The sequence below is a fragment of the Phyllostomus hastatus genome, unplaced genomic scaffold (genome assembly GCF_019186645.2).
Source record: "Phyllostomus hastatus isolate PE091 unplaced genomic scaffold, TTU_PhHast_1.1 phas_contig_29, whole genome shotgun sequence".
Classification (NCBI taxonomy): domain Eukaryota; kingdom Metazoa; phylum Chordata; class Mammalia; order Chiroptera; family Phyllostomidae; genus Phyllostomus; species Phyllostomus hastatus.
In genome coordinates this window covers 917,205-937,667 of record NW_025333835.1, presented here as the reverse complement: position 1 = coordinate 937,667, position 20,463 = coordinate 917,205, and positions in this window count along the sequence as shown.

Below are 20,463 nucleotides of genomic sequence, written 5' to 3'. Positions count from 1 at the left end.
TAACCTTGTATCCTGCAACCCTGACAAACTATGTATAAGTTCTGGGAGGTTTCTGTTTTTATTTTTGGTGGATTCCATAGTTTTTCTACATAGATGATCATGTCATCTCTCACAGAGAGTTTTATTTCTTCCTTTCCAACCAGTATGCCTTTTTTTATTGTCTTACTGAACTTGTTAGGACTTCTAGTATGATGTTGAATTGGAATAGTGAAAACCTATAGGCTTACTTTGTTATTGATCAGGGGAAAGCATACAGATTTAACACTAAGTGTAGTTTAAATGTGTAATTTTAGCTGTAGGTTTTGATTTGATTTTAGTTTTGTAGATGCCATTTTTCTAGTGAAGAAAGTTCTAATATAGAACACAGTCATAAAGACCCAACAAAGATGTTTTAGATTAAATCTAATATATGATTAGAGAATTAAAAAACAGGTTAAACTAAGAATAGAAAGGAACTTAAGTAGACAGAATATTCCACAGTCTATGTAACCCACATATGGCAATATATTTCATCATAGGTGAAAAAGCAATTCATGAAGACTCAATGAGAAGGTGGAAAAAGATAAATTCAAACAGAAAATGAGAGATGCTGGAACAGGTGCACACACATGCAAAAAGAGAAAAAGAACCTTAATCTCTACTCCACGTGCTATACAAAAATTAACTCAGGAAGTCAAGGAGACTGCACTACTGAATCTCACGGGTCTCCTACCACAGAAGTTCACATCAAAAAGACAGGGCAATTTAAGAAGCAGAAGCAAACAAGAATAGTTTCTCCAAAAATGGCAAGAGAAAGAAACAACCTGCAATCAAAAGGAAAGGAAGAATCCCAGAATAAGTGCTAAATGAAAGAGAGGCAAGTACAAATAGATATTAAGTTCAAAACAATGCATATAAGGAAGCTCAATGAGCTCAGTGGGAATTACCAAAAATTATAGGGAAACTAAAAGGAACTTACTGCAAACTACATCAGCATGAAGAAGGACATAGAAGCTATCAACAAGAGCCAGGAGGAAATTAGGAATACAATTTTTGAATTGAAGAACACAGTAGAAGAAATTAAAAGCAGGCTAGATGAAGTGGAGAATCGTATCAGCAAGCTGGAGGACAAGCTGGAAAAAAATTCCCAGAAAGAGCAAGAAAAGGAAAAAAAACTAAAAAAGAATGAAGAGGCATTAAAGCAACTGAAGGACAACATGAAACATAATAATATCCATACAATAGGGATACCAGAAGAAGGAGAAGAACAAGGGATAGAAAACCCATTTGAAAAAGTAATGATGGGAAACTTCCCTCTTCCCTAATTTGATGAGAGAAAAAGTCACACAAGTCCAGGAAGCACAAAGGGCCCCAATCAAGAAGAAGCCCAAGAGGCTCACTCCAACATACATCATAATGAAAATGACAAAGTTCAAAGACAAACAGGAAATCTTAAAGCCAGCAAGGGAGAAAAGGGAAGTAACATACAAGGGAGCTCTGATAAGGCTACCAACTGACTTCTTAACAGAAACACTATAAGCCAGAAGGGAATGGTGAGAAATATTCCAAATTATGGAAAGCAAAGGCCTGCAACCAAGACTACTCTACCTAGCAAGGCTCCCAATTAACATGGAAGGCCAAACAAGGAGTTTCCCAGACAAGAGTAGGTTAAAAGAATACATCTCCACCAAACCAGCATTGCAAGATGTGCTAAAGGGACTGCTTTAAGAAGATGAAGGCACCCTGGCTGGTGTAGCTCAGTGGATGGAGCGCAGGCCTGGAAACCAAAGGGTCACTAGTTCAATTCCCAGACAGGGCACAACATGTGCCTGGATTGTAGGCCAGGTCCCTAGTAGGGGCCGCACAAGAGGCAACAACACATTGATGTTTCTCTTCCTCTCTATTTCTCTCCCTTACCCTCTCTCCAAAAATAAAATCTTTTTAAAAAAATGAAGAAAAGGAGAGAGAGAGAGAGAGAGAGAGAGAGAGAGAGAGGAACACAAAGGGGAAAAATGAATAAGTACTTATCAATAAAAACCTTAAATGTAAATGGATTAAATTCTCCAATCAAAAGACATAATCATAGGGTAGTTGAATGGATAAGAAAATATGACCCCACATATGCTGTCTACAGGAGACCCACCTCAGAATAAAAGACCTACACAGACAGAAGTGAACAACAAAGGCCATAAAAAGAGACGCAAAAAGACACTTCATAATACTCAAGGGAAGAATACATCAAGAAGACATAAACATTGTAAACATATGTAGGAGCACCTAAATATATAAGGAAAATCTTGGAGGACTTCAAGAAAGATATAAACAGCAACACATTTATACTAGGAGATTTTAATATCCCATTGTCAGAAATACATAGATCTTCCAAACAAAATATCAACAAGGATATTGTAGCACTAGATCAAAATGGATTTAACCTTTTACATAGATATACATAGAACCTTTCATCCCAAAGAAGGAAAATACATATTCTTTTCAAATGCTTGTGGAACATTTTCAAAAATAGACGACATGAGAGGATGCAAAACAAGTCTCAACAAATTCAAGAAAAGTGAAATAATATCAAGCATTTTCTGGGATCACAAGGGCTTGAAACTGGAAACTAACCTCAAGGAAAAAAGTCCAAAACATTCATATTCATGGAGACTGAATAGCATGCTATCAAACAATGAATGAGTTAATAATGACATTAGGGAAGAAATCAATAAGTTTCTGAAAACAAATGAAAATTAACACATAACAACTGAAAACTTATGGTACACAGCAAAGTCAGTCCTGAGGGAAAAGATCATAGCAATAGAGGCCTACCTAAAAAAGGCAGAAGCATTTCAAATAAACAATCTAACCCTACATTTACAAAAACTAGAGAAATAACAACAAACAAAGCCCAGAAAGGAAGTAGAAGAAGGAAATAATCAAGATCAGCAGAATTAAATGACTCAGAGACCAATAAATCCAGGAGGTGGTTTGAAAAGATAAACAAAATTGACAAGCATTTAACCAGGCTCATTGAAAAAGAGAGAGATATATATAGAGAGAGGACCCCCCAAAATAAAATAAAAAATGAAACAGGAGAAATTATAACTGATACCACAGAAATACAAAGGATTTTAAGAAATTACTATGAAAAACTAAATGCCAAAAAATTTGAAAACCTGGGTGGAATGAAAAAATTTCTAGGAACATATAACCTTCCAAAACTGAATGAAGAAATAGAAAGCCCAAAAAGACCAATAATAGCTAGTGAAATTGAAGCAGTAATTTAAAAACTCCTGGCACACAAAAGCCCTGGATTGGACAGTTTCACAGGAGAATTTCACAAAATTTTTAAGGAAAAGCTAACCCCTATCCTTCTCAAACTCTTCCAAAATATTTAAGAGAGAAGACTCCCAAACTCTTTTATGAGGCCAGTATTATCCTAATTCCAAAACCAGATAAAGACACAACAAAGAAGGAAAACCACAGTCCAATATCGCTGATGAACATAGATGCTAAGATCCTAAAAAAAATATTGGCAAACCTCATCCAGCAGTACATTAAAAACATCATACATCATGATCAAGTAGGATTCATCCCAGGGATGCAAGGATGGTACAATATTACAAATCAATAAACAATACATCATATAAATGAAAGGAAAGAGAAAAAAATCACATGATCACATCAAGATGTGGAAAAAGCATTTGATAAGGTACAGCACCCATATGTGATAAAAATACTCAGCAAAGTTGGAGTAGAGGGAGCATACCTCAACATAATAAAGGCCATATATGAGAGACCTACAGCCAACATCATACTTAATGGACAAAAACTTAGAGCTTTCCTACTAATATCAGGAACAAGACAAGGATGCCCACTTTCACCACATCTATTCAACATAGTATTGGAAGTTGTAGCCACAGCAATCAGACAATAAAAAGAAATAAAAGACATCCAAATTAGAAAGGATGAAGTAAAGCTGTCACTGTTTGCAGATGACATGATAGTGCACAGAGAAAATCCTATAGATTCCACCAAAAAAAAAAACCCCAAAACTACTCAATCTAATAAATGAATTCAGCAAAATGGTGGGATACAAAGTCAACATTAAAAAATTGTTGTACACCAACAATATCAGAAAAATAAATCAAGAAAAAATCCTATTTACTGTAGCAACAAGAAAAATAAAGTGCCAAGGAATAAACTTAACAAAGGAGGTAAAAGACCTCTACGCAGAAAACTACACAACATTGAAGAAAGAAATTAAGAAAGACACAAATAAATTGAATAATACACTGTTTTCATGGATTGGAAGAGTTAACATCAACAATATGTCCTTACTACCCGAAGCAATTTACAGATTCAGTGAAATTTCTATTAAAATACCAATAACATATTTCACAAATACAGCACAAACATTTCAAAAATTTATATGGAACCATAAATGACCCTGAATAGTCTCAGCAATTTTGAGAAAGAAGAAAAAAGTAAGAGGGATCACCTTACCTGATATCAAGCTATATTCCAAGGCCACAGTAATAAAAAAGTCTGGTGCTTGCATAAGAGCAGACATACAGATCAATGGAACAGAATGGAGAAGCTGGGAAAAAACCTATGTCTCTATGGTCAATTAATCTCCAAAAGGGGGCAGAAGCATAAGATGGAGTAAAAATAGCCTCTTCAACAAATGGTTTTGGGAGATCTGGACATGCAAACAAAAAAAGAGAAACTCAATCACCAACTTGCACCATACACAAAAATAAACTCAAGGTGGATAAAAGATTTAAATATAAGTCATGACACCATTCAAGTCCTAGAGGAGAACATAGGCAGGAAAATCTCAGATATTCCACACAATATTTTTACTGATATGTCCCCTAGAGCAAGGGACATAAAGAAAAGAATTAACAAATGGGACTTCATCAAAATAAAAAGCTTCTGCATGGCTAAAGAAAACATCAGCAAAATGAAAAGGGAATCAACCATATGGGAAAATATATTTGCCAATGATAACTTGGACAAGGGTTTGATCTCCAAAATATATAAAGAACTCACATGATTCCACTCCAAGAAGACAAACAACCCATTTAAAAAATGGACAAAGGACCTGAACAGACACTTCTCCAAGGAGGACATACTGAAGGCCCACAGACACATCAAAAAATGCTCAACATCACTAGTCATCAGAGAGATGCAGTTTGAAACCACAATGAGATACTACTTCACACCAGTCAGAATGGCCATTATAAACAAATCAAAACACAATAAGTGCTGATGAGGTTGTGGGTAAAAGGGAACCCTAGTGCACTGTTGGTGGGAATGCAGACTGGTGCAGCCACTGTGGAAAACAGTATGGAATTTCCTCAGTAAACTAAAAATGAACTGCCTTTTGAGCTGCCAATTCCAACTGCTGCATTTATACCCTAACAATCCTGAAACACTAATTCAAAAGAACCTGCACCCCAGTATCACAGCAGCACAATTTACAATAGCCAAGTGCTGGAAGCAACCTAAGTACTCATCAGTAAGTGAGAGGACCAAAAAACTATGGTACATTTACACAATGGAATACTACACAGCAGAGACAAAGAGGGAGCTCCTACCCTTTTCAAGAAAGGGTAGAAAAGAAAGAAAGAAAGAGGATGGAACAGGAGAGTTATATGCTAAGTGAAATAAGCCAGGCAGTGAAAGACAATTACCATATGATTTAACCTATAAGTGGAAACTAATCCAAAAACAAATAAGCAAGCAAAATATAACCAGAGACATTGAAATAAAAAACAAACTGACAATAACCAGAGGGAAGTAGGATGGGAATAATGGGGGAAAGAAGGAGAAGGGTCATCAATACACATGAATAAAGGACCCAAAGGTGGGTAAGATGGAGTGTGGGAGGTGAAAATAGGTGGGGCAGGAGAAAGTGGTCGGGAGAAACTGTACTTAATCGAACAATGATAAAAATAAAGAAAGAGAGTGGGGAGGGAGGGAGGAAAAGAAGGAAAGGGAAGGAAGGAAGGAAGGAAGGAAGGAAGGAAGGAAGGAAGGAAGGAAGGAAGGAAGGAAGGAAGGAAGGAAGGAAGGAAGGAGAAAGAGAGAAAGAAAGAAAGAAAGAAAGAAAGAAAGAAAGAAAGAAAGAAAGAAAGAAAGAAAGAAAGAAAGAAAGAAAGAAAGAAAGAAAGAAAGAAAGAAGGAAGGAAGGAAGGAAGGAAGGAAGGAGGGAGGGAGGGAGGGAGGGAGGGAGGGAGGGAGGGAGGGAGGGAGGAAGGAAGGAAGGAAGGGAAGGAAGGAAGGAAGGAAGGAAGGAAGGAAGGAAGGAAGGAAGGAAGGAAGGAAGGAAGGAAGAAAGAAAGAAAGAAAGAAAGAAAGAAAGAAAGAAAGAAAGAAAGAAAGAAAGAAAGAAAGAAAGAAAGAAAGAAAGAAAGAAAGAAAGAAAAAGAAACAAAGTTAGTTAGTTACTGGTTGTAGAACTGAGAAAGAGCTTTCCAGCCAGATGGAGGAGTGCATGCAACAGACCTGAAATTAGAAGAACTAAAATTCCTTCTAGGCAGAAAAGAAGGGTAGTGTGACTGGAGTTACAGAGCGAGGGGAAGGTAGACACCAGATGAGGTGAAAAAGGAAAAGCCTGAATTTAAGTCAGTGAAGGATTTTAAGTTGGAGACTGCTGGCATCTGATTTGTTCTGGACATATCACACTCGATGTTGTGTGCAAAGTGGACTGAGAAAGGGGCAAGAGAGGATGTTAGCAGAATAGTCAGATGTCCCGAGGACAGGTGCTGAAGAGTCAGGGGTTGGTAGAGATGGGGAGAAGAGGCTGAAATGCAGTTTGACTTAGGAAGTAAACTTGACATGCCTGGCTGCTAGGAATTAAGGGGGGCTGAGAAGGGCAAGGCTGCAAGAATAGCAGTTTTAGAGTTTGCAACTTCCTCTGGGTGGACCAATGCATTTCTTCTCCTTCATGGTGGTTCCTGGAAGCAAATATGCCAAAATTACCAAGTCACTATGTTGTACTCCTATCTCATTCTCTTTAGTATGCAACTGCTTTTCCACAAAAACTTCAGGTGGTTTTCAGCATGTCACTGTATTTGTAGGGAAAGAGAATCAGATGATATAAAATGCATATCAAATTTCTGTTAATAAGAGCATTACTATTTGACAACTTAAAAAAATGATGGGGGCAATATCAGTTACCCATAAAGGAGAAGAGGCCTGTTATTTATGGAAACACAGAATATCATGCCCTGTGTCAGCTTCTTTTATATAATTTATTATAAATGATACTACATATATACATTCAACAAGACAATAACCCTATGAAGAGGGTAGTATTGTTTCCTATTACAGATGAGGGATATGAGACCTCAATAGTTTAAGTGACTTGCCTAAGGTCTTGGCTATCAAGTGGCAGATTCAGGGTGCAGCACCAGGTCTGCTTGACCCTATGATACCATCTTTCCATTTTGCTCTAACATCTCATCTCCTCTGAACTAGAACATTCTCTGTTGCCTGATGCTTCCTTTCCTTTCATCTAGAGCACAGGTGCCAAACACAAGGCCCGTGGGCCAAATCTGGCCCACCATCATGTTTTATCCAGCCTGACACCTTGTTTCTACCCAGCGGCAGCGCCAAGGCCTTGCTTGACTGTTAAGGAGTAGTTACATTTATACAGTCCTAAAATTACATTTGGCCTTTTGAAGGCAACTACGAGGCTGATGTGGCCCCTGGTGAAAATGAGTTTGACACCACTGATCTAGAATGCCTTTGTGGCTGACTACACTCACCTGGTCTATCCAGATTTCTAGGGCCAGTGCAAGTGGCCTCTTCTCTGTATATCCTGCTTACCTTCCTAAACAAATAAGAAATGTAAGAAGCACCTCTCAGAAAACTTGTTTTATGTCTCATTATATGCTTATTTTTATACTTATTGTATTCCCAATAATAAAATGAAGACCCCTTAAAAGCCATAGACTTTTTATGGGTATGGAGATATTCTATAGTTTATAAATTTGAATACATATACTAAATTGGTTGAACAGGTCAAAAGTTGGTAAATGAGGCTAACAGAAATGTATATGTGGAATTAAATAATGGGATAGTTGATTATTCACATTTTTATTAATTTTTTCTTACTCTAAAATAAATGCCAAGTTTATGAAATGCATGCTAGTATGATGAAATTCATGTGCTTCTTTTCAGGCACATATTAAAATCATGTATACCAATATGTAGAAAGCATTCTGAAAAAAATAGAAGAATGGAACTGTATTCATATGTAAGTTTGAAATGAATCTTTCAATTAAAAAATCAATTTAAGACATTTCATAGTCATCTTCTTGCATAACATTTTTCAAACCCTTTTTTCTCTTTTATAAAACTTATACTTACCATATGAAAAACTTAAAGACTCATGCAATGTTACAGTTAGAAGGGGACTTAAAAATTGTCCAGTCCAATTCTTTTATTTTGCAGTTAAAATAGAGGTTTAGTGATCTCAGCTCAAAGTCACACAGCTAGACAGTGCCATAGATAAAACTAGAACACTCTTCTTCCAAAATTAAACTCCAAATTCTAGGGAAGAGAGCTGGTGGCTTACCTTAATATTCATTCAGGACTGCAGTAACAGAACTCCAATTTTACTTAAGGGCTACACACACCTTAAAGAGACATTTGCCAGACTCCCTTGCAGCCAGGTGTGGCCATATAGACCATGATTCAGCCAATGAGATACGGGGGTGTGTAGACTTCTAGGAATTCTCCTTAAAAGGGAGATGGTACTCCATAATCCTTTTTCTTCTTCCTTCTTGTTACCTAGAATGTATATATGATGGCTCTAGTTCTACAGCCACGTGAGACCTTGAGGATAAGGACCACACCCTGGGCCTAGAATGAGCCTGAACTGCTGATAACCTCAGGGAGTCACCTTGAGACAGCCTATTTTTTATCTTCTTTTATGAAAAATAAATAAATAAATAAATTTATATATTACTTAAATCATCATTATTTTGAGTTTTTCAATTACATTCAGCCAAGCATAACTACTCATTTCACTCCCCATTGACACTCCCATATATCCATTCCTCTCCTATCTCAGGGAATGGCAATTTCATTCCACCAAGTGCTCAGGCCAAAAACCTTGGAGGTAATATTAATGACTTGTTCTCTTTCAAACCCCACAACAGTCCCCTACAATTCTCATCGAGTCTTCCCTCAGAATGGCCCCAGACCTGTCTACTCCTCACCATTTTCACTGCTGTCACTTTCATCCCAGCCACAGCAATAGCCACCTAACTAGTCTCCTGCTTTCGCTCTTACCCACCACTTGTTCTTCCCAGTCTAGTTCTGTAGAACAGCCAGATTTCAGTTTGTAAAACACATGTGGGCCCATACTCCTGCTTTGCTTAGAATTTCCCAATGGCTTGCCCTGACTTAGAGGAAAAGCAGAGTCCTTATATTAGCTGACCAGTCCTGAGGTGATCTGGTCTCTCCTACATCTCTGCCCTCACCCACCAGTCTTGCCCCCACCCACTGTGCCCAGTCACCTCAACCATTTTGCTACCCACTGACCTGATCAGACATGCCTGCTCTGGTCTCGGGGTCCTGATTTTTGGAACTCTTCCCCAAGTATCCACATATTGTCTCCCTTACCTCATTTAGGCCTCTGGCCATATATCACTTTATCAGGAAAGTCTTTTCTGACTACCCTCTCTAAAATAGAATTCCACCCTATGATCTACTTCTCCTTCAGAATACTTACCACCACACATTTACATAGATCCACCATCTCTCCCCACTTAGAGCTGTATTCTGAGCTACTTGCCATCCCCGTGAACACTTGTTAAATATTTGTTAACAAAAATGAACCAGCTTTGTCTTATTAGTTAATTAAGAAGATCTAGAAGGGTAATAAAGGTTTCTGTTCTGATAATAATAATTATTATTATAGTCAATAGCACCACACAAGATTCAAAAATTCAAAAGAAGAATGATGCAGTACGCCAATCCAATTTGTAAAAATCAAACATCCATGCCATTTCATGGCAGCCCAGAAGATACAAAGACTTTTCTTACTGTCCTCACATGACCTCTTCAGTGAGAACCAACGGGGGCTGCGAAGTAGGGAGAGTTGTCAATCGACCATTCATTGCCTAGTGATGAACACAACTGTCCTCTCATAACTCTCCAGCTTTATGGAACATTCTGGTTATTTAAAACATGAATAAATAAAACTGTACTAAAACAGAGTTATATTTTCATTTGTAGACAGTCTCTTTTCAAAGGAAGTTTTTAGTTGGGCAAGTAAATTTAAATAAGAAATCTTTTGAGTAAACCTTATAATAAATAGGTCTTAAGCTTGACACAATTTTAAAAATAATATATAGCTAATATTTGTTTACATGTGGAAAAGGAGTAAATTCTGAGAGAACATCATAGTTTCCATTTTCAAAAAAGACCAAGAAGTCAGTTCACCTTTTTCAAGCAAATAATAGGTTGAAATTTGCAAAAGGAAAAACAGCAAGCTATTTCTAAGATTTTGCTTTAAAAATATATCCTTTCTACATTCCAAGTGATTGTTGTTTCAAGCTTCTGAAATATTTTTTCTTTGGGAAAAAAATACAGCTCTGAAAAAATTTAAGAGCTTGGCTCTGAAGATAGATCTCCCTGACTCTGAATCCCATCTCCACTAGCTGTGTGTCATTAGGCAACTCATCTCCTTCTTGCCTCAGGCTCCTCGTCTAGGAAACAGGTAAACTTCACAGCAACCCTGGAAGTCAGATAGCTATTAAAGATAATGTGTGCAGAGTGTGGAGCACAGAGTCCAGCCCCTTGTAGGTACTCAGTAGATGCTGCTATTATCTCTTCATGATGCACAGCAGTGATGTACAGATGCCCATGAAAACCATCAATACTTTTAAACATAATCTATAAAAAAATAAATAAAAAATAAATTAATTTAAAAAATAAATAAAAAATAACTAAATAAAAAATAACTGATTTTTAAAAGAACATTTGGAAAATACAAAAAGGTACGAATAAAAAAAATCTTCTGCTAGCATTGTAAATAAAACTTCTCCCAAACAAAAGAGAAGTCTTGTAAACTGTGGACATTTTTTCCTCTAACACCTTTGAAATAGTGACCTCTGCTGGCTGATGAAAAACAAGAGTTTTTCAACCAACTCTGGGTGTTTGAGCAAGGGTTGAATCAGCCTGGCTTGGTCCTTGTGCCTGAAACAAAAACCAAGTAGGTGCTGCACAGCAAGGAACAAAAATCATTACAAGGGTTACCGTCACATAACTAGGATGATTTCCATTTGCTTACCCACCAGGAAGATTTTTTTCAAAGTACCATAATAGTATGCAAATTTTACAGCTGAAAAATGATGAAGTGGGTATTAAAAATCAATCTTCCTTGCAAGCCACAGACTTTCCAGCATAAAGATCCAAATGCAAAAGTGGTGACAAATATAGAGAAAACAGAGTGGAAAAGTCAGAATGAATCATTAAAAATATTATAACAGAGGAGGCAAAAATCTTTGGGAGCACATGTCTGATTCTGGTGGGGTAAACATCCAGCTTTGAAGAAGGCTTTTAAAAGCCCAGAAGTATGCCCCAGAAATCCAATAGGAAGCAGTCACTACCCTTTACTTCAGGCAGAAATATGCATAATGCCCAAGAGTCTATTGGCTGGGGTATTTATTTTTATTTATTTTTTAAAGATTTTATTTATTTATTTTTAGAGAGGGGAAGGGAGGAAGAGAAACATCAATCTGTGGTTGCCTCTCAGGCACCCCCTACTGGGGACCTGGCCCACAACCCAGGCATGTGTTCTAGATTGGGAATCTAACTGATGACCCTTTGGTTTGCAGGCTGGCACTCAGTCTGCTGAGCCACACCGGCCAGGGCTTTTGGTTGGGGTATTTAGACATGAAATACATTTGTGCCACTTAAGGTGTGAAGTAACACCAAGGTTGCAAACTGGCAGCCATAGGGCCATATAGTTTGGTTTGGCACTAGCTATATTTTTTCTCTGGTGTGAAGTTTTAACTCTCCCAGGAAAACCTCACTTTTCTTCAAAACAGAAACAAACAAACAAAAATATCCAAAGCAAAACAAACAAACAAAAAACAACCAAAACCAGAATTACAAAAAATAAAAAAATAAGAGGAGACTAAAATTAGCCTTAGAATCTTATCTCCCATCAATTGGTCCCACTAACTGGTCACACAGATGACCTTTCTCAGATCCCAAATGACATGAGGCCTCAATGGCAGAAATATTCTCTCTCCCCAACTGGCTCTAACTGGCACCAGATGACCTTGCCTAGGTACAAAGCCCCAAATGGGCTGAGATATGTTCTCATCCCAGCCAGATTCCACTTGGCACCAATGACACAAAGAACCAATGGCAGAGGCACTCTCTTGCCTACCAGTGTGTCCACTGGTCTCCTGGCAGACACATGACCTCTTGCTAACCAGTCTCATACCATCCTGCTCTAACTGGCACCAGATGACCTTTCTTAGGTCCAAATGGCACAAAGCCCCAGAGAACAGAAACATGTTCTCATACCAATCAGTATTGCGAATGACCTTTACAAAATCCAAATGGCATGGAGTCCCAAACAGCAGAGACAGAGGATTCCCAGTGTAAACAAAACAGTTAAGTCCCCCAAGTTCCCAAAAGATCAGAAAGCAAGAAACAAAACAAAAAGTAAAGAATAATTCTACCTAAGCACCGAGGTTTCTTTCCTTTCAAAAAAAATCACACCCTTCTATGACCTATACAACCTTCACAAAACTTCTTTTTTTTTTTAGCTTTCTGGGTATACCTTACAACTTTCTATATACCTTCTGCAACCTTCATAGACCTACATACTCACTTAGGGATAACCATAACTCAGTTTCAATCCTTGTCCTTTTTAACAATGGAATGGACCACAATCAAACTCAGTACCTGGCAGCTAAAAATCCCTAAAACTGCAAACACATAAATAAAGTAAAGGAACGTTGTCACTTTGCATCAAGGCCTACTCTCTTCAAATGTCCTTCCAGAGTGCAGGTCCTGCTTTCCTTTTTAGCATCAACCATAGCAGCATGGTCCAAATTCTCCTCAGGTGGTGCCTGTTTTATTCCTGTGTGGTGAATCCAAGGCTTAATTCCTGCAAGCTTCAGAGAAGAATGTATTGTTAGTAGGACATCATAGGGACCAGTCCATTGTTCAGACAGCTGCTGATCAGGGCTTTGCATCTTCCAAGTCTTTAGTAAGACTTGGTGCCCAGTTGGAATGAGGGTAAGGGCTCATCGTGTGGGTAGGTGGACCTGCAATGACTAAACTTGTGCAGAATGGTTAATGTTTGCCCTAAGTGTTGTACATATTGCTTATTTTCCACTCATGCTTAAAATCTACAGAGTAGAGCATTCCAAGAACTGAGATTTGCAAGGGTCTCCCATAAACTACTTCAAAAGGGCTTAACTTAAGCCCAGTTCTGGGTACCACCCTAATCTGGAGCAAAGAAATGGAAAATACCTGGTCCTATTTCAAATACATTTTCTGGTATATTTTTGGTCTTCTTTATTGTGTGACTCACTTTCTCAGTCTTTCCCATAGATTGAGGTCTCCAAGATGCATGTGTTTCCATCTTATTTGTAGTGCCTGTCCAACCTTCTGGGAGATCTCTAAAGTGAATGATGGTCCTTTGTTACTTGAATACTGTGAGGAAGTCCAAACCTAGTAATTATTTTTTTAAGCAGGAATTTCACTATTTCAGTTGCCTTCTCAGTTTTAGTGGAGTATACCTCCAAACATCTGGAAAAAGTGTACACAAAAACTAATAAAAATTTGAAATTCCCTCTGATTTTAGGCATTTGCACAAAGTCTACTTGCCAGTCCTCAAGTGGGCATAGCTCTTTATATTGTACTCCCTTTTTTAGTAGAGTGCGTTCTATCTTAGGATTGTTTTTGGCACATATTTGATAGGCCTGGGTAATCCTCTGAATAGTCTTTTGCCAATGGAGGCCTTTCAAATGGGGCCTATTGAGGTCCATCAAAGCATCCTTTCCATAGTGGTTCCCTTCATGTAGGTGTTTGAGGATGGGATACACTAGAGCCTTGGGGAGTAAGATCATATCATGGGTGTTGATCTTCCACATAGAAGTGGGATCAGTGTTAGTGAATCCCCATTCACAGGCCTAGTCCTCATCTTGTTCCATGTAATGAGGTTTAAATTTTTACATGTCCAAGCAGGGAATCAAAACCCCTAAGCATGACAGCCCTCTGGCTGCTTGTCTTGCTGCTTCATCAGGAGTTTGGTTTCCCTGCTTTGCTTGGAAACTGTCTCTTCAGTGTCCTGGGCAGTGTATTATGGCAACCTGACCAGGTAAATTCACTGTCCTCTCTCCTTCCATGTTGCTCCATTGGCATGAACTACCATGAAGGCATATTTGGAGTCTATACAGCTATTAACTTTATTTCCCTGGGACAGCACTGAGGCTCTCCTGAGGACTATCAATTTAGCCTTCTGTGCTGAGGTTCCTGGCACAAGGGCTTCTATTACCTTGTTTGTGGTAACTACTGCATACCTAACTCATTGTTGGTTGTTGTCCATTAAGATGCTCCTGTCTGTGTACAGTTCCCAGTCTGGTGCTACCACCAGTGGGTCCAGTAGACCTGGCCTGCTAGAATAAACTCAGTGGACATTCAAGTCATGGTGGACATCCCTTTTTTGTGTGACCCAACTTCTTTGAGACTAGGCTATGGGTCTCGAGATGTTTTCCAGAGTGTGGATTAGTAAACCCAGTCCAATCCCCTGATTTTCATGAACGTACAATTTGAAAGGCTTCTGTAAATTGGGCAATCCTAGCACAGGAGCTGAAACCAGCTTTTCCTTCAAGGTATTAAGTGCCACCTGACAATTCCTTGTCCATTGGAAAGGTTCAGAGTCCAGTCCTTTCAAAGAATGGTATAGTAGTTTTGCTAAGAGTCCAAAGTTTGAAATCCAAATTCATTAGAACCCTACAATTTCTAAGAACCCATGAAGCTGCCTTCAGTTTTCTGGGATTTTCAATGTAGTAATGGCCTGTTTTCTATCCACCATTGTTGGGGACCACTTTGTCTGGTAGTGGAAACTGTAGCCCTGCATGATCAAGGTGTTGCCTGTAAGTCTCAACTGGAACACTGGGAATACAGGTGGCAGGCAAGACCCGATATAAACACTGAGGGTTCCCATAGGAAATCAGGCCTGAAGAATACATTCTGTCCTTTGAAGCTTGCTTTGCTTTGTGTAGCCCTGTTGATACAAACCAGATGTTTAAGTTCAAAGCATAAGGGAGTGAACTTCTAATCCCATGAACCACTTCTTAATGACTGTCTGGCATCAGCATATCTAAAGGACCTTGGATTTGGGACCTGCATTGGTGGAGAGGCTATGAGCCACCATTGCAGAAGGCACATCTAGATAGACGGGAGTTGGCCCCTTTCATCCCTCAGACAGTAGCACCATCACTTTTGGTTATGCTGCCAGTGTGTCTGAGATAAGGGGAAGGGGGATATCTCCCACAGCCACCTCTATGGCAGCCATTTTGCTTTTAGTTCATCTTCTTTCCTCCCTTTACCTCCAGGTATACTAAGAAGTCACCCTCAGCACAATAGCTAGCAGTCAGGACTTGAGTGAATGCTTTGGTCTCAGCCAGGCTCTGAAGAAAAGAGGCATTTTCCCCCTCCAGCCTGAATTCTCAGGTATCCCTACATGAGAGGGGGCCTTGTGAAGGTGTCTGGGGTCAACCCCTAAGTCATGTAGGAGCCTCATAGGGAACTCCAACCACTATAATGCAACTTTCAGCTCGTCCAGGGAAGTGCAATATAAGAATTGGTCAACCAGCACTCTGAGCCCTCCCAGCTGATTTAGACAACTGGGAAAGAAACCAAGACATGTATGAAAGGCAGGGATGATCAAGGGGTGATAACCTTGTGAGCCATCCTCATAAGCAGCACACTTTGATCCACTACATCTATCTCATTCTCTAGCAATTAGCCAGAAGAGGCTTATAGAACTAGTTAGGCAGAAGCAAGGGCAAGGGAAGATGAAATCAAAAGTAAAAATATCCCAGCTGCCAGAATGGACTAGGGACTTTCTAAGTTGCAGGAGATATATTCTCAACTGCTTCAGCAGCTTCTTAAGGCTGTGGGACGTCAGGTTAAAAAAAATGGAATTTAATTAACTTATTACAGACAGTGAAGAGCTACTGTCCATTGTTCCCAGATAAAGGCTCTTTAGATTTAGAAGTATGGGAAAAAGTGGGGCAAAAACTGAAGTGGTATCAGAAGAATGGGACCCCTATAAGACATCAGAATTTATTAACCTGGAGTCTTGTTAGAATGGCTCTCACCCTTATTCATACTAGAAACCCTCACAATCAGGAAAGTTTAGACACAAAAGAAGGGACGTATAGGACAGCAGTGGGTGTGGTTGCCAATATGAATAATAAAACCCACTGCCACAAACAGAGGAGAAAGTCTCCCTCACCAGTCCTCCTTAGGCCCCACCATGGGACAACTCCCACGGGAACCCCGTCCTCCCCTTTTCCCTCTCACGAAAGGGAATTCTGGCTGGGTCATCCCTGAGGTAAGGGATAGCAGTCCCCAGGCTTTGGAAGGCTACCGGTGTGCTTAGTTTCGAGAAAGGGGTTTCTACTATCTTTCTGCTTTCTCTCTGCTATCCTTCTACTATTTTTCTATCTCTCTCCTCAAGAAACTGCCACACCCCATGGGCATAGGTCAAGCATTTAAAAGACACTAGGGTGCTTGCTGCTAGAAGACACCTGTGAAAGGATAAGGTAGGACATGGACTGGGATAGAACACTAGGTTTTCCTGCCAGCCAGAAGAAAAAGTCCATGCAATGATAAAGGCACACTGTAAAGCAATCACAGTCCCACCCCCATGGTGTTTTCCCCACTTAGGCTTAGTTTTCGAGAGGAGAAAGCAAAATTTTAGCCTTTAATGGAAGTGCTAGCTTTTCTAAGTTTTTTTCTCTCCTAATTAGGCCTTTCCTTCACTCAGATTTGCTTAATTTATAAGTTTCCCCCTCTTCATTTCATGAATACTCCTTAGGTCAAACGTTTAGCAATCTAATCAGGCTTGAGTTTTAAAAGACTTATTATGCTTATTTTGGAATGTTATGTGTATAAGTTGCAAAAAGATTATGTATGTTGTAAAAAGTTCAGGTAAGTCATAGATGGTCTGTACATTTGAAGGAGGATTGTGAAGGAGAAGGATAAGACGGAATAAAAGAAAAAGATAAATGTCATGTTCATGTGTGGCATGGGAAGAAAGGACATTAGAGTGAATAACTATAGGAAGTAGAAGTAGAAAAAAATAAGAAAGAAAAATAAGCATCTAAGTCTTTCAAACACTGCAAATTCTGGACCTAGAAGCTACCAGGTCCAGAGAACAATAGGGTAATTAACTCATTTCTCAAACCCATTACACCTTACAGAAACAGCAGGGGGCCTGTCTTTCCAAGCAGAGGAAAAAAAGTGACACTTTTAAAACTCAGGCTGTTTTTCAGTTGTCACTTGATACGTGAGCCTGATACCTCAGCTATTTTTTCTCCAGATTCCTGAGCAGAGAAAAGGGGGGAAAGGTCACTCTAAGGGTGGAACAAGCTGTTTCTTAGGTCTCTCCCAGGGAATAGGCCACTATTTAACCCCTCAGCTCCTCACTCAGGTTTCATTCTTAAGAGGAGAGAAATCTTTCTACTATCTTTCTGCCATCTAACAGAGATAGGAACAGGGCTATTGAAGAAACAAAAACTTGAAATATTATTGCCCTTGGAAATGTGTTAAGTTCTTGGCTAATACTTCACCAAATATAGTTGGGGAGTTCTTAAATCCTTGTGGCAGCACCGTCCAGCAGTAATTAGAGCAGAGCTTTTGTTTCTGGGCCCTGACATTCAAAAGTAAACAATAGTTGAGCCTATTTGTCTACTGGGATGCAAAGAAAGGCATCCTTCAAGTCTAGGACTGAAAACCATTTACTATCTCCAGGTACATAGTCAACAGAATATAGGGGCTGGGTACCATAGGATGAATGTCCTGAATAATGTCATTTATGGCTCTAATGTTCTATATAAATTGATATTTGTCTGAGTGAGGCTTTTTGACTGACAAAATGGAAGTGTTATAGGGAGACTGGCATAACCAAGTTAGTCCCAATTTTAAGAATTTCTGCAATACTCACTGAGTCCCCTCTAAAACCTCCTTTTTGAGGGGGTACTGTTTCTTTTGTGGGACCCACACTCTGTCTTTTAGGTTAACTTTTATGAATTGGATGTTAACTGCTTTACCTGGGGTCCCATAAGCCCAGACGGTTTGGTTGACCTGTTCATAGATCTCAGGTGGGAAGAGTTCACCTTGGGACCTTCTGGGAAAATGAGGAGTGCCTGGAGCTGGAGAGCATGTGCCAGTGGGACCTCTATACATAGTTGCTGCCTTTAAGGAGAAAAAGTTATTTGGGCATGCAATTCGCAAAGTAAATCTCAGCCCAGTAAAGGAATAGGGCAGTGGGGCAATTAGAGAAAACTATGTGTGATCTTTTGATCCCCAAACTGGCATTCTAGGGGTTGAAGGAATGCCTGTTTTTATAATTAACTAGTCACTTCAGTAACCATTACTGTATCTGAACTTTCCTTGGTTACTCTTGTATTTAGCACTACTATGTAGCTCCCTTATCTACAAATAAATCACTTGACTTGTTCCCTACTATCAACTGTACTGTACCAAGGGCTCCTGTAAGGAAAGAATGATAGCTCAAGAAATGTCTAAGGAAGCTCCTGGGCCTCCTCATTCATCATCAGTCTCTCCTCACCTTTTTAGCTTTTCCCAGTGAGGGTTTCCATCCTTACTTTGCTTTTTGAATTTTGGACACTCCTTTCCCCAATGGCCCTCCTCCTTGCAATAGGCACATTGATTGGCACCTAGTGGGCCTCTCTCTCTTTAGTGTCCTGCCTCTTCCTCTGGTTTGCCACCCTGTTTCTAAGAGCACCATGGCCTGCTTTATCTTCCTTGGTTCCCAGGCATCTTAGACTTTAGAGGTGATGTCTACAGGCTGGGGCATTCCCAATGCCCCATCTAAGCTCTAGAGTTTCTTTCTGATATCTGGGGCACTTTGCCCAATGCAAATCATGTTCACCATTTGCACATTCTCTGATGCTTGAGGATCAGCATCACTGTGCTTTCTATAGGCCTGACAGATCCTCTCTAAAAATTCAGAAGGGTCCTCATCCAGCTTTTACTGAAAGGCCTGTATCATATTTAGGCTTTTTTTTTCCCCTTAGGCTGGGCTTCCTGAATTACTCTGCCTATGGGATACTGCATAAAAGGAAACTGCCTTGCCCTAGATAGAAAGGCTTCCTGGCCAAACTGGGTGCCCTGATGGGGTTTTGAGGGGGAGACCCATCCTTTGTCATACAGGGGTGGGGCCATTGCCTTTTTAGGCTCTATTTCAGGGGTAGTTTGGCTTGGGGATGATGACAGAGGGAGTCCTCCTGCTATGAACCTTGAGTCCCTTGAATTCAGGGCATTAATGAGACCCATTTCCTTACTCTCCTTTTCTTCCCATGTACTTTCAGGAAGAGGTTTCAAGGTCCTTTGGCCTTCTCAGCACCATTAAGTAGACTTCTGTCTCTGGAGAAATCCTATTATGCAATGACATACCATATTTTGTCATGTATAATGTACACCCATGGTTTTGTGTAGTTATGCATGGCATTATTATACTCATGGTACATAGTCATTATATACGTGTGTAATGCACATCATTATTTTTCACTCAAAAATTTGGGCAAAAAACTGTGCATTATAAATGGCAAAATGTGGTAAATGCCTTGACATATGGATTTCATCCCATTTATACAAGTGTTGGGAATACTGGTCCAGTTGCACAATAGTACAGTAATCTAGGGAACCACTCATGGACCACCTCTCCCCACCACCCAAAACCTACATAGGTCACACAACATTACAGTAATAAACTAATACTTTCTTGGGCATTCACTAATGGCTATATGTACCCTAGTCTGCTAAACTTCTATCCACTGGGTCCCCTCCAGGAACCAACCCAGAATGGATCCTGCTGGGCCAGATACACAACAGGCCCAACCCTATGACCAAAAGAAACCAGGCTACCTGGGAACATACAGAGTACACTATTATAACAAATTCCCATAAGCAAGTTTTCTGCCAACCAATCTCATGATCAGTGAATTCAAACCATGGCCAGTTCTCACCAAGACCCTGGTTCACAGCCCTAAAACTCAGGTGGTCTTTCTTCCTTTCCAGAGTGTATTCCCTGGCTGGACCCATTTCCTTTCCATCTGCCAGGTGTGTTTAAGCAGCTGACACCCCCAGCAGGTGTGCAGAGGAACTCCCAGCAACTGGGAAGGCCCACAGTCCCACTCCCTGGGCTGGGATTGAGGGGATCAACCTGCCACAAGCAGCTAG